The sequence below is a fragment of the Peromyscus californicus genome, unplaced genomic scaffold (genome assembly GCF_007827085.1).
Source record: "Peromyscus californicus insignis strain IS unplaced genomic scaffold, ASM782708v3 Scaffold_4__1_contigs__length_199733344, whole genome shotgun sequence".
Classification (NCBI taxonomy): Eukaryota; Metazoa; Chordata; class Mammalia; order Rodentia; family Cricetidae; genus Peromyscus; species Peromyscus californicus.
The window spans coordinates 4866661-4878411 of record NW_026294562.1 but is presented as its reverse complement, the minus strand read 5'-3'; the positions used below and the strand labels follow the sequence as shown (position 1 = coordinate 4878411).

The 11751-nt window shown below is 43.1% G+C and overlaps 1 long non-coding RNA gene across 8 annotated transcripts in view; it reads left to right on the top strand.

The window, feature by feature from the left end:
* LOC128124479 (uncharacterized) overlaps positions 1–11751 on the top strand; it is a 53629-nt gene that overhangs the window by 4850 nt on the left and 37028 nt on the right. For 6 of the 8 annotated variants that reach the window (XR_008222889.1, XR_008222894.1, XR_008222892.1 and 3 more), the window contains exon 2: positions 6030–6211. The exons of the other annotated variants lie outside the window; for them this stretch is intronic. This is a non-coding gene — a long non-coding RNA (uncharacterized LOC128124479). The remainder of the gene's footprint in view (positions 1–6029; positions 6212–11751) is intronic. 8 annotated transcript variants of the gene reach the window in all.

Below are 11751 nucleotides of genomic sequence, written 5' to 3'. Positions count from 1 at the left end.
GAAGGAAGGCTGAATGAACAGCCGCATATCAACAGAAGCCCCTCAAAAGCTGACCCTGTTTTTCTAGAAAAAGCAAGAAAGTGAGAAATGAAAGCAAGAGGAAGACAGGAAAGGACTGAGGGAAAGGAAGGAAACCATGATGGTGAAGTTTTGAAAAAGATAATATTTAAAGTTACTTTGGAAAACATAAATCTCTCTCAGGATAAAATAGCGATGTGAGTTCCCCAGGAACTGAAGTTCCCTCTAGTCTGTCTTATGCCTCCCACTCCCAAAGTTTGTGCATTCATTTTGTTGGAGGATTTTTGTTGTTGTTGTTGTTCATAATGTTAAAACTCAGTGCCTTGAGCTTCTTCTGAAGATCCCTGAAATGCCTGGTTGATGCCTTGCTGTCTACATGAAAGAGTACCCCTACCTCAAATACAGGTGCAGGCCTGCAAGCCTCAGGTCTGAAAATCGTGAATGCCCTTTCAACTCCACAAACAAACTGTTTAATTTAACTACTTGGTAGACGTACCCAGTCTCTGTAGTGAACCAGAGGAGATCTCTCTGATGAGGGACCTGTATACATGTGCTTGTAGGAAATAGGAAAAAACTTTTGTGGGATCCTCTATGTTCTCCAACCAGGCACTACAGAGATTCACAGACAGATCGTGCCCATGATTCTGAATATGCATGAAAACTACCTTGGGTTGTTGCTTAGGAAGATAACCATGTTCAGTAGGAATGGTAGAAGCTGGTTTACCAATCCCAAAAGCTATGACAGCTGGTCTTTGTGTGTGCGCTGCGGAGACAGAATGGCAGAGAAGGCAGGAAAAGGGCAGTGTCGACACAGGGGGCTGCCCTTAACCTTGTGTCTGTGCCCATCAAATTGCCAAAGGCATGCACCTTAATATCACGACAGTGGACTGAAGTGCGGTCAAGCTTTGGGGGTTTGCTACATTGGGAGGGAGATTGAGCACTGTCAAGTTTTGGAGTTACGGAGTAATCAGAATTTTCCAGGATCCTGCCCTGAGTACAGCAGTGTGGTGTGAAGATGGGCCCTTCATGAATCTGCTACTGCTGAGCTTGGCCTGTTGAGTTTATTTTTCTGTTCTATACTTTCCTTGGAACTGCAATTATTAATAACTTCTAAGTGCTTATTGGAAAACCTTTCCTTGTTAAACATATTTCCCCAACTTATTTCAATTTCACATTGTGTAGAGTTACTGACTTCCTCTGGCATTATGTAAAACTGCCAGGCAGAAGTTCTGTGCCCCAAGTGCCCGAGGAACTTTGAGAGTTACGTTGGTGGCAACAGCCTCCTGAGAATGTTCTAGGGGAACGAGTCTAGAACTTGTGTTGTTTCTTATCAAAGACTTCTTCTGCATGTCTCTGACAAAGCTGGACCTTGTGTTCTTAGGGGGAAAATGAAACTCAGGAGTAGCTCAAATTAAACGCATTGGCACAGACAATGTAGTTTTATTTGTACGTTTCTGGCTCGATGTGCTGAGAAACACACTAATTCTCTTGGCTCCCGGCCAATTTTCTACTAATCAAAATGGAGAAGATATGCAGTGTTTGGATTATACCTAAAAATAGTTCCCTGTGGCCACATCAGCAAGTGGAATAAAATTAATTTCTCCTTCTTCCCTGTCACTCACACTCGCCACGTTTTTTGAATTCCCGTCTGGAATATTGCTTCTGAATCGCCTAATCTTTGAACCTCTATATCCTGAGGTACAGCATTGCTCTGTTGTAGTGATTTTGAGGTAAGCTTCATCAGACCACTTTCCAGAGAATAACCATCTCTGCAAACGCTCACCTTTAACCCGCTGTCATTTAGAGTCTACCAGCCAGCCCCTAAAATATAATCCTGGTGGTATTATCATTATTATAAATAAATACTTCTTGGATTAATTTATTACATCAATGGTCCTTTTACCTTTTAGTGGGAGGAGGGAGTCTCTTAGTCAGTCAGATTTGGCTCTGGGGCATTTAAGAAGCTTCCAAATACAGTTGCTGTAATGACAGGCTACAGAAAGCCAGCAGCCCTGAGAGGCCCGCGATGGGCTGGTCATGAGAACAGGATCTTTGCAGGCATGCTAGCGACCCCAGGAAGTTGCTGCTTTTAAAGGTCACCTTCACTCAGACACTGGGCACAGATCACATGCGAGCATTCTGTACGCAGACCCTGCTCTTGGATTTGAACCAGCATGCCTGCTAGCCTTTTTTGAGTCCTTTCTTCTTGAATGAGCTAGAATATCTAGAGCATGTAGTTCTCCACAAGTTCTCTTCATTTCTCACACAGCGTTTCCTAAAACTCTGATTTTCTGCATTTCTTGATGCCCAACCCCACCCCCTTCAACACACACCCTCGCTCATGGCTGTTCATTGGGTTAGCACCTTGTTTGTATTTCTGACGTGACATTTACCTATGGCACGTTTACCGTCATGTTCCAATGTCCTCTCAAGACTGCTAGTATTGTCAAAAGGAAGGGACAACTCCCAGGAAAAAGCCCTCAAGTTATTGTTTTTACTTTCCCACCAAGTCCTCCTGTGGGTCCGGATTGAGGGCATGGGTTCCGCTCCCAGGCTTTGTGTCTCTGGCCCTGGCACTTCTTAACCACTTTATCGCACCAGTCTGTTGCTGTCCTTAGCTGCTCTGCATGCAACTCTATGGTAGGAATTAAGCTTGTTGCTTTGTGGGAATCAGGGTACCTTTGGAAGAGCAGAAAACCTACCCAAACAAATGGCCCACGTGGGCCTCCCTGGCTCCTTCTCTAACTGTGGTTCCTATGCCCAGTGACCTTGGGAAAGTCAGCAGGCTTGTGAATCGGAGCTCCTTCCCCACAAAGCCTGCTTGGTAAGTTTGCTTGTAATTCCCTTTTAGGCGCTCAGGTGGAAGGGATCTTCTCTGCTCTGCCCGGCTCACCGTCTCCTGCCTCTCTCCTTGACCGCTTTCTCCTTTCCTAGCAACACCACCCACGAAAATCCAGGGGGCTTTTTTTTTAAGTGAAAAAGAACAGCTAAGAATAGCAAAAATATATATAATACCCCACGCATTCAAACAAATAGTCCTTCCTTTTTTAAATTGCACTTAAAATTCCAAAGAAACCACAACTGGATAAAATAATCTGCTTCCCAAGCCTCGGATTAAAAACCTGTTTGTTACTCACTGTGCAAAAGCGGTTTAATGATTCCGAAACCACAGGCACTTGGAGAAAAGTCAGTCAAACTGGAAAGTCCCTCAACGCTACAATTTAGTGTTTGGTTGTAAAAGCTAATAGTAACTATCTAGATTGTCTTTTTCTTGGAATCGCAGTTTGGAGATGGAAAGTGCTGAGAGCCACAGGTGTTTGCTTGTGTTGTTGTTGTTGTTGTTGTTACTTAGCTTTTTTTTTTTTAAATTGCAGCTTGTGGGATATTATGTTTTTTTTGTTCCCAATTTAATAAACAGCATCAAATCCACAGGAACGTTGCTGACTTCACATATCTGTCATTTTAACTACAGGAACTTAGCTGCAATTCTGAGACCCTTGTTAAAAATCCATTTAAAATAGTAAACATTAATAGATGCAGCACTTGCGTTTTCTGCAGTGTGAGGAGTTTTTAAAGCCATTATAGGTAACGTTCTTAGGAAAACGCTCTTCCGTGAATCATGATTGCACTTAAATGATTCTGTGATCAATCCTGAGATAACACTCCCCCCATAGGCAGCCCCAAGAAAAACTGAGTCACTTAGAAAGACTCTAGACTTTGGCATGTGAAGACTCTCGAGACGTCTGGCTGGTGATTTCCCCATTGGGGTTCTCCCGCAATCGATGCAGAACCCCCAAAAGTGGGATTGGAGTAACCTGAGTGTCAAATTGCTGCTCCTCCATGTTTTCAGCCTTTGTCTCGGCAGACACTTCCTTTACAGCAAACTCAATTCTTTGTAGAGTTGTGACTCCCGGTTGCTCCCAGTGGCGTCTGAAACTGATGGCCCAGCGCTGTTCTCTTTACAGAGCTCTGCAGTGAGTGAGGTGCGTGAAAATCAACACCAACCCTTTGTCAGCTTTCTTAACATATATTAATTACATCTTCACAGATGCATCAAAGGTACTTTAGATGTTTTCCAAGGAATCATTTCTAGTTTTCTCTTTTAAAAGATTGCATTTTTAAAAAATTGCACTTATGTATTGGGGAGGGACCATGCTACAACACACCATGCGGAGGTCAGAGGACAACTTTCGGGGGTCAGGTCTCACCTTCCATCATGGGGGTCCCAGGGATCGAACTCAGGGCTGTCAGCCTTGGTGGCAGGCATCTTTAACCCTCAGCCTCCTTGATGGCCCCTCCCAAGGCTTTCTATGCTCTAAGTAACTCCATTTGATTTTCACAGAATGTCACACTATTGCTTTCTTTTCTGCTGTCAATGATGAAGTGACTCTGGTCCCAGAGATCTCTCCTGGCTGAAAAGGAACAAACACAGCCTGCACACAGTGCTAGCCAGCGTCAGCACGTCACCCTTCCTGGAATTTTGTTAGTATTTTTTTTTTTTTAAACCAGTGTCACCAGAGCCACAAAGCTCTGAAGATCTAAAGGGAAAAAAATTATACAAAATGAAAAGATGTAACATGCAAAATGATAAATTTTTACAAAAGCATCCTGCAAGCACGGGACAGAGCCGGCAACATAGCTTTTCCCCACCAGGCAACAGTACAGCTTGCTCCCCAAAGGACACAGATGCTCAGCTTTCCTCAAGTCTGCAGTGTGGTGATACACCTGAAGGGCATGTGTGCCGTCTCCACAACAGATATTCTCAGTCAACACGTGGGCCGCCTCCGTGACCACTCTGCTGTGATTCATATGTCCAATGACTCCTAATTGAGGGTACCATGTACTCACCCTGCAGCTCTGAGTCTGTCCCCAAGGCATTCACACTTTGGGGAGATTAGGCATTCCCCCCCTAGAAAATGTGATAATGAGGCAGGTGTGGTTATGTACCAGACATATGGGCTAGAAGGAAAGACTAAATCAGCTCCGTCCAATAGAAACACAATACAAGCTGTGTTTAATTTCGCATTTACTAGTAGCTTTTCTTAAAGAGAAAAACAAACAGATGAAATTAGTGTCTTGACATGTAAATGATGTATAAAAGCCTCATCAATGAGATAGTTCATACATATACATGTGTGAGATATTCCGTGTGCACGTGTGTGCTAATCCTGAGGAAACTGGTGTGTGTCTGACACATAGAACTCATCTCGATTGGCGATCACCACTTTCCATGTGCTCAGTAGCAGGGGACAAAGTGGATGGTACAGTAACAGAAACTTGGGGGTAGAAGAGTGGCATGAAGGGCCGTTCCCTGGGAAGTCACGAGGAGAGAGGAACTACGTGAACAAAAGCAAAGCATTGTGGGTATCAAGACAAGTATTTAGATAGGAAATAGCCGGTTGCAGATAGTCCTTGTCGGTGCAGAAACTGAAGGTGTCCCTGAAAACCTGGGGAGCCTCTGGGCTCTGCCTTCCTGACCATAGCGACTTACGACCAGCAACGTTGAAAGATTAGCCATCAACGGCATGACAGGTGACTATAACTTCTTCCCTAATCTTCAAAAATAATTGAGGCTCTTCAATAATCTCGCTGTGCAAAATAATAAAAAAAAAAAACTAGTACTTACATCCTTTCATGTATATGAGCTCTAAATTAACTTGGGTTTTTTATTTTTATATTTTAATTTCAGAGATACTCAGAGAAGTGCACCCTTATGGAGCAGGTCTCTGGGTGCATAATGCTGAGGATCAGGCATTTCCCTGAAGGTCATGCCCTGTGGGTGTAAGGCTCATGATTGCAGGAAGTTTGCTCAAGGCATAGTCAGACACAGGTCATGTCTGGGAGATGTACAAATTTCTGTTTTAAATTTTAACTCTGTGTGCCTTTACCATAAGAAATAGTAATATATCCATTAAAATAAATTGCATCCATCTTTATCTATCATATATCACAATAGCATACAGACATCACGGCCCTCTTGACATTGGCATGTCCCCTCCGTCTTGAAACAGGTTCCTCCTAATCAATATATCATCAGAGGGAGAGAGTGAGCGTCCATGGAATCCTCAGCTGTCCCAGGGAACCTGAATGTCAGGATGCCTTCTGACAAAGCTAAAACTTAGATGCGATTCTTCCCTCTGTCTGTTATATATCTGCATTTTCTTAGCAGTGCACATTCATTTTAAACAATACGGTAAGTTTCTTTCTCATTAGCATTTATTAGTGGGTAAAGAGTTTTATTCTGACATTTTCAAACAAGCATATGGATGGGATTCACCCCCCATCACCCTCTCATACACCTCTTCTCCCTCTTTTTAATCCTTATAGCTTTCCTAAGCCAACATTTAATTTTAATGTCTTTTATATGAATGTCACATGATTGAAAACATGCAGTGCTCACTGGCTGATTTTTGCCTGGTTCTGTTCATTTTCCTGCAAAATAATGTAACTTTGTTCTCCATGCTGCATAAAACTTCATTGTGAGTGCACATATATGTGTGTGCATATATGTACATGTGTGCATATGTGTACGTATGTGCGTATGTGCAGCTCACATTTCCTTCCTTCATCTATTGACACCTAGACTGATTCTACATCTTGCCTTTGGAAACAGAGCCATTATCAATATGGGTATGCAGGCATCACTATGGTAAGCTGACTTGATCATTTGGGGTTCATATTTAGAGGTGGCTAGCTGGATCGCATGGTTGCTCAAACCAGAATTTTTGTTTGCAAGACACTCTGTGTGGCACTTCAGATTGGGCAGGCAGGCTCTCCAGGGGATGCCTGAGCATGGCCGTGTGACATTTATGAACTCTCTGCTTTAAAAACCGCTTAGACCTGTTTGGTACGAGCACATTTCTCCGCATCACTTTCTGAGACTGACATAGAAAATCAGAAGACCACTTTAATAATTTATGGTGTAGAAGCCACAAAGCCTATTCTCTGCATTCTTTCCACACCCAGGGAAGATAACTTTAATGACAAGGCTCTTAGTAAGCCTAAGGTCAGAGCAAAGAGCTGGCTCCCTGAAATTCGGGGAGCCTCCTGCCCTTAAGCCTGTCCATCCATCTCCCCAGGATAGAGCTTGTTGACTCTTCATTTTCTAGCACGTGCCCATTTTCATTCAACCTCAGTCCCCCACAGAGACATTCCTCTGCAGGCCACTGCCCTGTCTTGTTGACCTGGCTGTCTCTTTACAAGAGGCTCTTCCCTCTGCTCCCATCCATTATTTCTGAGTTAATGGAAGCCTCGGAGAGGGGAGGGATTTTATAGCCACCTACCACCCTGAGAAGAACACACATTTCCTGTAGAAAAGCTCCTGGTTCTCTTTCCACATTCTGGGCACCAGGTGTTTGACTCAGTTCATCTCACTACAAGAGATACTGTCATCTCTCTTTCATGTAACAGTGGCCTTTCCCCAAAACATAACATGTATGTGCCTAGCCCACATTAAAATCTTTATTTCTCTAATTTGCCTATCAGATGGATTAGGAAGTGTATATCATTTGCAGTGCCCAGAGCAGCTTAGCAGTTTCAGCCCCTGAAAATGACATGCTCTGCAGGGCCATGCAGGCTGCCGCCACAAGGGGCCAGATGTCAGAGTGGAGAACCACGTTTGTCTGGGAAGGAAAAATGATAAATTTCATTATGGCACCAAGCAACCGGTTTTAAGATACACAGTTTAGATTACAATCATAGAGCAAAGTCTGAAATGTGTGGAATAAACTACAAAGTCGGATTTTTGTTTCCAATCAGTATATTATTATGTTGCCATTTTGCTGTATCACAGATCAACTTATAGTATTTATTCGTTTTTCTAGTTGTGTGCTGGTTTTATAGACAGTTCCTTATTTATTTATTCATTTTTTATTTTATATGTATGAGTATTTTGCCTACATGAGTGTAAGTGCAACATGTACATGAGATTGGAGGTCACAGGAGGGCGTCAGATCCCCTGGAACTGGAGTTACAGATGGTTACCAGCCGCCATATGGGTGCTGGGAATTGAACCTGGGTCAAATGCTGAGTAACTTTCCAAACCCCCAGATAAGAGATCTTGAATATCAGGCAGGCACTTTCTTCCGTTGTTTTTACTTCATTTCCTGTATGCATACTTGTAGCATGAATCTTAACAGTTCTTATTAATAAAATAAAACCCGGGGCCAGTTGTTGGGGTGAAATGCTGGATGGTCAGAGAGACAGAATAAGCCACAGCTAACCTCACCTGGCCAACTTCTCAGCTGGTCTTGTTTCCTCAGACTGGAAGCCTCTGAGTCCTCATATCCGAATGGCTCTCAGCTGAACTGTGCTGCTAGAAGCCTGAAAGCTTAACCAGCCAAATGCTTAACCAGCCAAATGCTTAACCAGCCAAATGCTTCTAGTTTCTGGTCTCCACGCCTTATATATCTTTCTGTTTTTGCCATCACTCCCTGGGATTAAAGGCTCGCTTTCTGGGATTAAAGGTGTGAGTCACCATGCTTGGCTGTATACTTGAACAGATGGATTTCTGCCTCTGGAATGCTAGGATTAAAGGCATGTGCTACCACTGCCTAACTTCTATGTTTAATATTGTGGTTGTTCTGTCTCTGACCCCAGATAAGTTTATTAGCATGCACAATATTTTGGGGAGCACAATACCACACATACTATATTTAACTTTTTATTGTTTTACTGACATAGTAGTTTTATATATTCACTGGTACAATGTAAGATAAATATACGTATGTATATGTATATATAACATACTAATGATTTAATCAAGCTAATTAACATATCCATCTCTGTACCTACCTGTCCTTTTGTTTTTTTATTTTTGGTTTTTGGTTTTTCAAGACAGAGTTTCTCTGTGTGTATTCCTGACTGTCCTAGAACTCGCTCTTTAGACCAGGCTGGCCTCGAACTCACAGAGATCCACCTGCCTCTGTCTCCTGAGTGTTGGGATTAAAGATGTGCACCACAACCGCCACGCACCTGTCCTTTCAAAAAAAAAAAGATTTGTGTTCATTACTTTTATTTATGTGTGTGTGTGTGTGTGTGTGTGTGAATGTCTGTGTAAATTGTATGTGGTTTCAAATATGTTTGAATGTGTGTGTGTCTGTGTGTGAATTGTGTGTGGGTATGAATGTGTGTAAGTGTGTGTGAGAGAGAGATTGTGTGTGTGTGTGTGAGAGAGAGAGAGAGAGATTGTGTGTGTGTGTATCTGTCTGTCTGTCTGTCTGTCTGTCTTTTTAGGTAAAATATATGGAATAGAGCCACAAACTCTTATCCAAAGCCCCGAGGGGCCATATATGTTTTGGAATTCAGATTGTTTTTAATTTTAGGAAGATAAATGGTGATAGAAGACATTACACGCTACACTAAGTAAGGTCCAGGTCAGGATCCTATAATCAAATAGTAGTGTCTCTACTGTGAAATGTATGATTATTCATGCCAAGTAGATAAATAATGACTATAAATAGCCTCACACCAGTTCAAGTCAGATTTTGCTGCCAAATGAGTTCAAGTAAGGTCACATTAACTGCCAAATGAGTTATGGAAAAACTGTATCTCCAGAGCTTTCTGGATCTGGGAATTTGGCCTGTGAGATTGTAGACCTGTGTGCTGACATGATCCTTTGTAGAGCATCACCTGCTCGTGAGGGAGGCGACAGTGTTTTAAACCTATCACATACGGCCTGTCAATTCATCCACCGGCAATAGTATCCAATAAACACAATGAGGCAATAAAAAGGTTATATAAACAGATTTGGAGGGTGTGTGTGTGTGTGTGTGTGTGTGTGTGTGTGTGTGTGTGTGTGTGTGTATGCTGATTTTTTAACCTAGGGCCTTGTGCATGTTAGGCAAATGCTCTACCAATGAGCTATATCCCTAGCCCAAACAAAATAGATTTAAAAATAACTAAGATTGAATCCTAGAGCAGACTTTAGTAGTGAGAGGCATCATAGCAATGAGAGAAACATTTGAGGGAAGCAAAGGAAGTCTGCATATCATACAGCCAGTCTTCTGTTTGCCTGTGCCAGGCTCTCAGCAAGACAATGTGCTTCTTATAACAAGGTCAGTTTCTTAGAACTGCAGATGGAAGACGGGGCCTCAGCCATAGGTAATTGGTGAAGTGCTTGCAGAACAAGCCCGAGGACCTGAGTCTGATACAAAATAGGGCGTGGGGCATGTGTCTGTAACCTAGCACAGGGGAGGCAGAAACAGGACGATCCTGGAGCTTGCTGGCCAGCCAGTGTGGGCAATCCGTAAGCTCCACATTCAGTGAGACCCTGTCTCAAAATAAGTCAGAGGCCAGGTGTGATTGCACACACCTTTAACTCCAGCACTCAGGAGGCAGAGGCAGGCGGATCTCTGTGAGTTCAAGGCTGACTGAACTGTTCTACAAAGGGCTACATAGTGAGACCTTACCTATAAATAAGTATGGAGAGGGGTTGAGGAAGGTGCCTATTGTTTACTTCTGGCTTCCAACATATGTGCACACACAAATACACAAATATGTGAACACATATAAATATGTACACATACACACACATCATAATCTCCACTCCAGAAAGATGCACACACCTTTCCCTGTGAAATAGTCACAATTCCTACCTCAGATGCTTCCCACATTTGGAAAGAAAGTGGATGTTTAAAAATCTCACAGCCAGTGTAGTACCACGGAGAGCACCTTCATGTCAAGCTTCCTCAAATTGACTGTGGTCATGTGCCTCGGTAGCGTCTATGACATTTACATCAACTTAAGATTTTCAATGCAATATCCATAAAATAAATATTTCCGCACTCACCGTGACCTTTATCTTCATCTTAAAAGGTTGGAGAGAGAGAAGATGGCCCCTTTTTAGTTTTTCTTTTTTGTATTTTCGTGTCCTCTATCATGCAAAACACGGGGGGACAGGGAGAGAAACCCCTGGGGAAAAGACACACACTTTCCAACCAGCAAGGTCATCAAAGCATCAGTTTTCAATTTGACATTAACTAGGAAAGGGAATGATGAAGTAAAATTTTTAAGTGTTGAGCTGTCACAGGGGGATAAAGATTTACATTAGTCCCTGGCATCAAATCATGATTTAGATTTGACAGTTTTAGGCACAGAATCTCTTCTCTTTGGCTTTTTGAGAAGTCTGATGGGAGAGAATTCTGAGTGTGTAGTCCTGTATTCCCTCTTCTGTGCTCCTGTATGAGCTCTTGTATGACAGCATCCCTTCTGGTCCAAGCATCAAAAAGGGACTTCTCCAGCAGCAGCCCCCCAGGAAGCGCACAGGAGGACCGGAGTTGTTGCCATACACGAAACAGTGGACTTTCATGGGCTGGAGAGGTTAAGTGACCGCCTCCAGCAGTCTCATACTCTGGAGAAATGGAAGGAAAGCTGTGCCTGTTCAAAAGGAATCCCAAAGTAGAGCTTTCTCCATCACTTGACTTCATCCAGCAGCTGGCCACACTCTCATCCAACAGAAAAACCCTAAGTGCCAGGCTCCTCCCTCATCTCGCAGTCTTCCTTATCAGGCTGTGCATCCAAGCTCTGGCTGCCTTCTCCAAGAGCCAGGGACAGGGATGGACATCTCCTCCTAGGTCAGATGGCCTAGGCCTGTGGAGAGTTTCCCTTCCTGTTGTTACTTACCTCTGAGGACCATTTCTCCCTGACAGTAGGAGAAAAGCTCTCCAACATGTTAATGACTGTATTTGGCTGGCTCTTTTGATGCTATTCAGCATGAAAAAGATGCCATGAGAG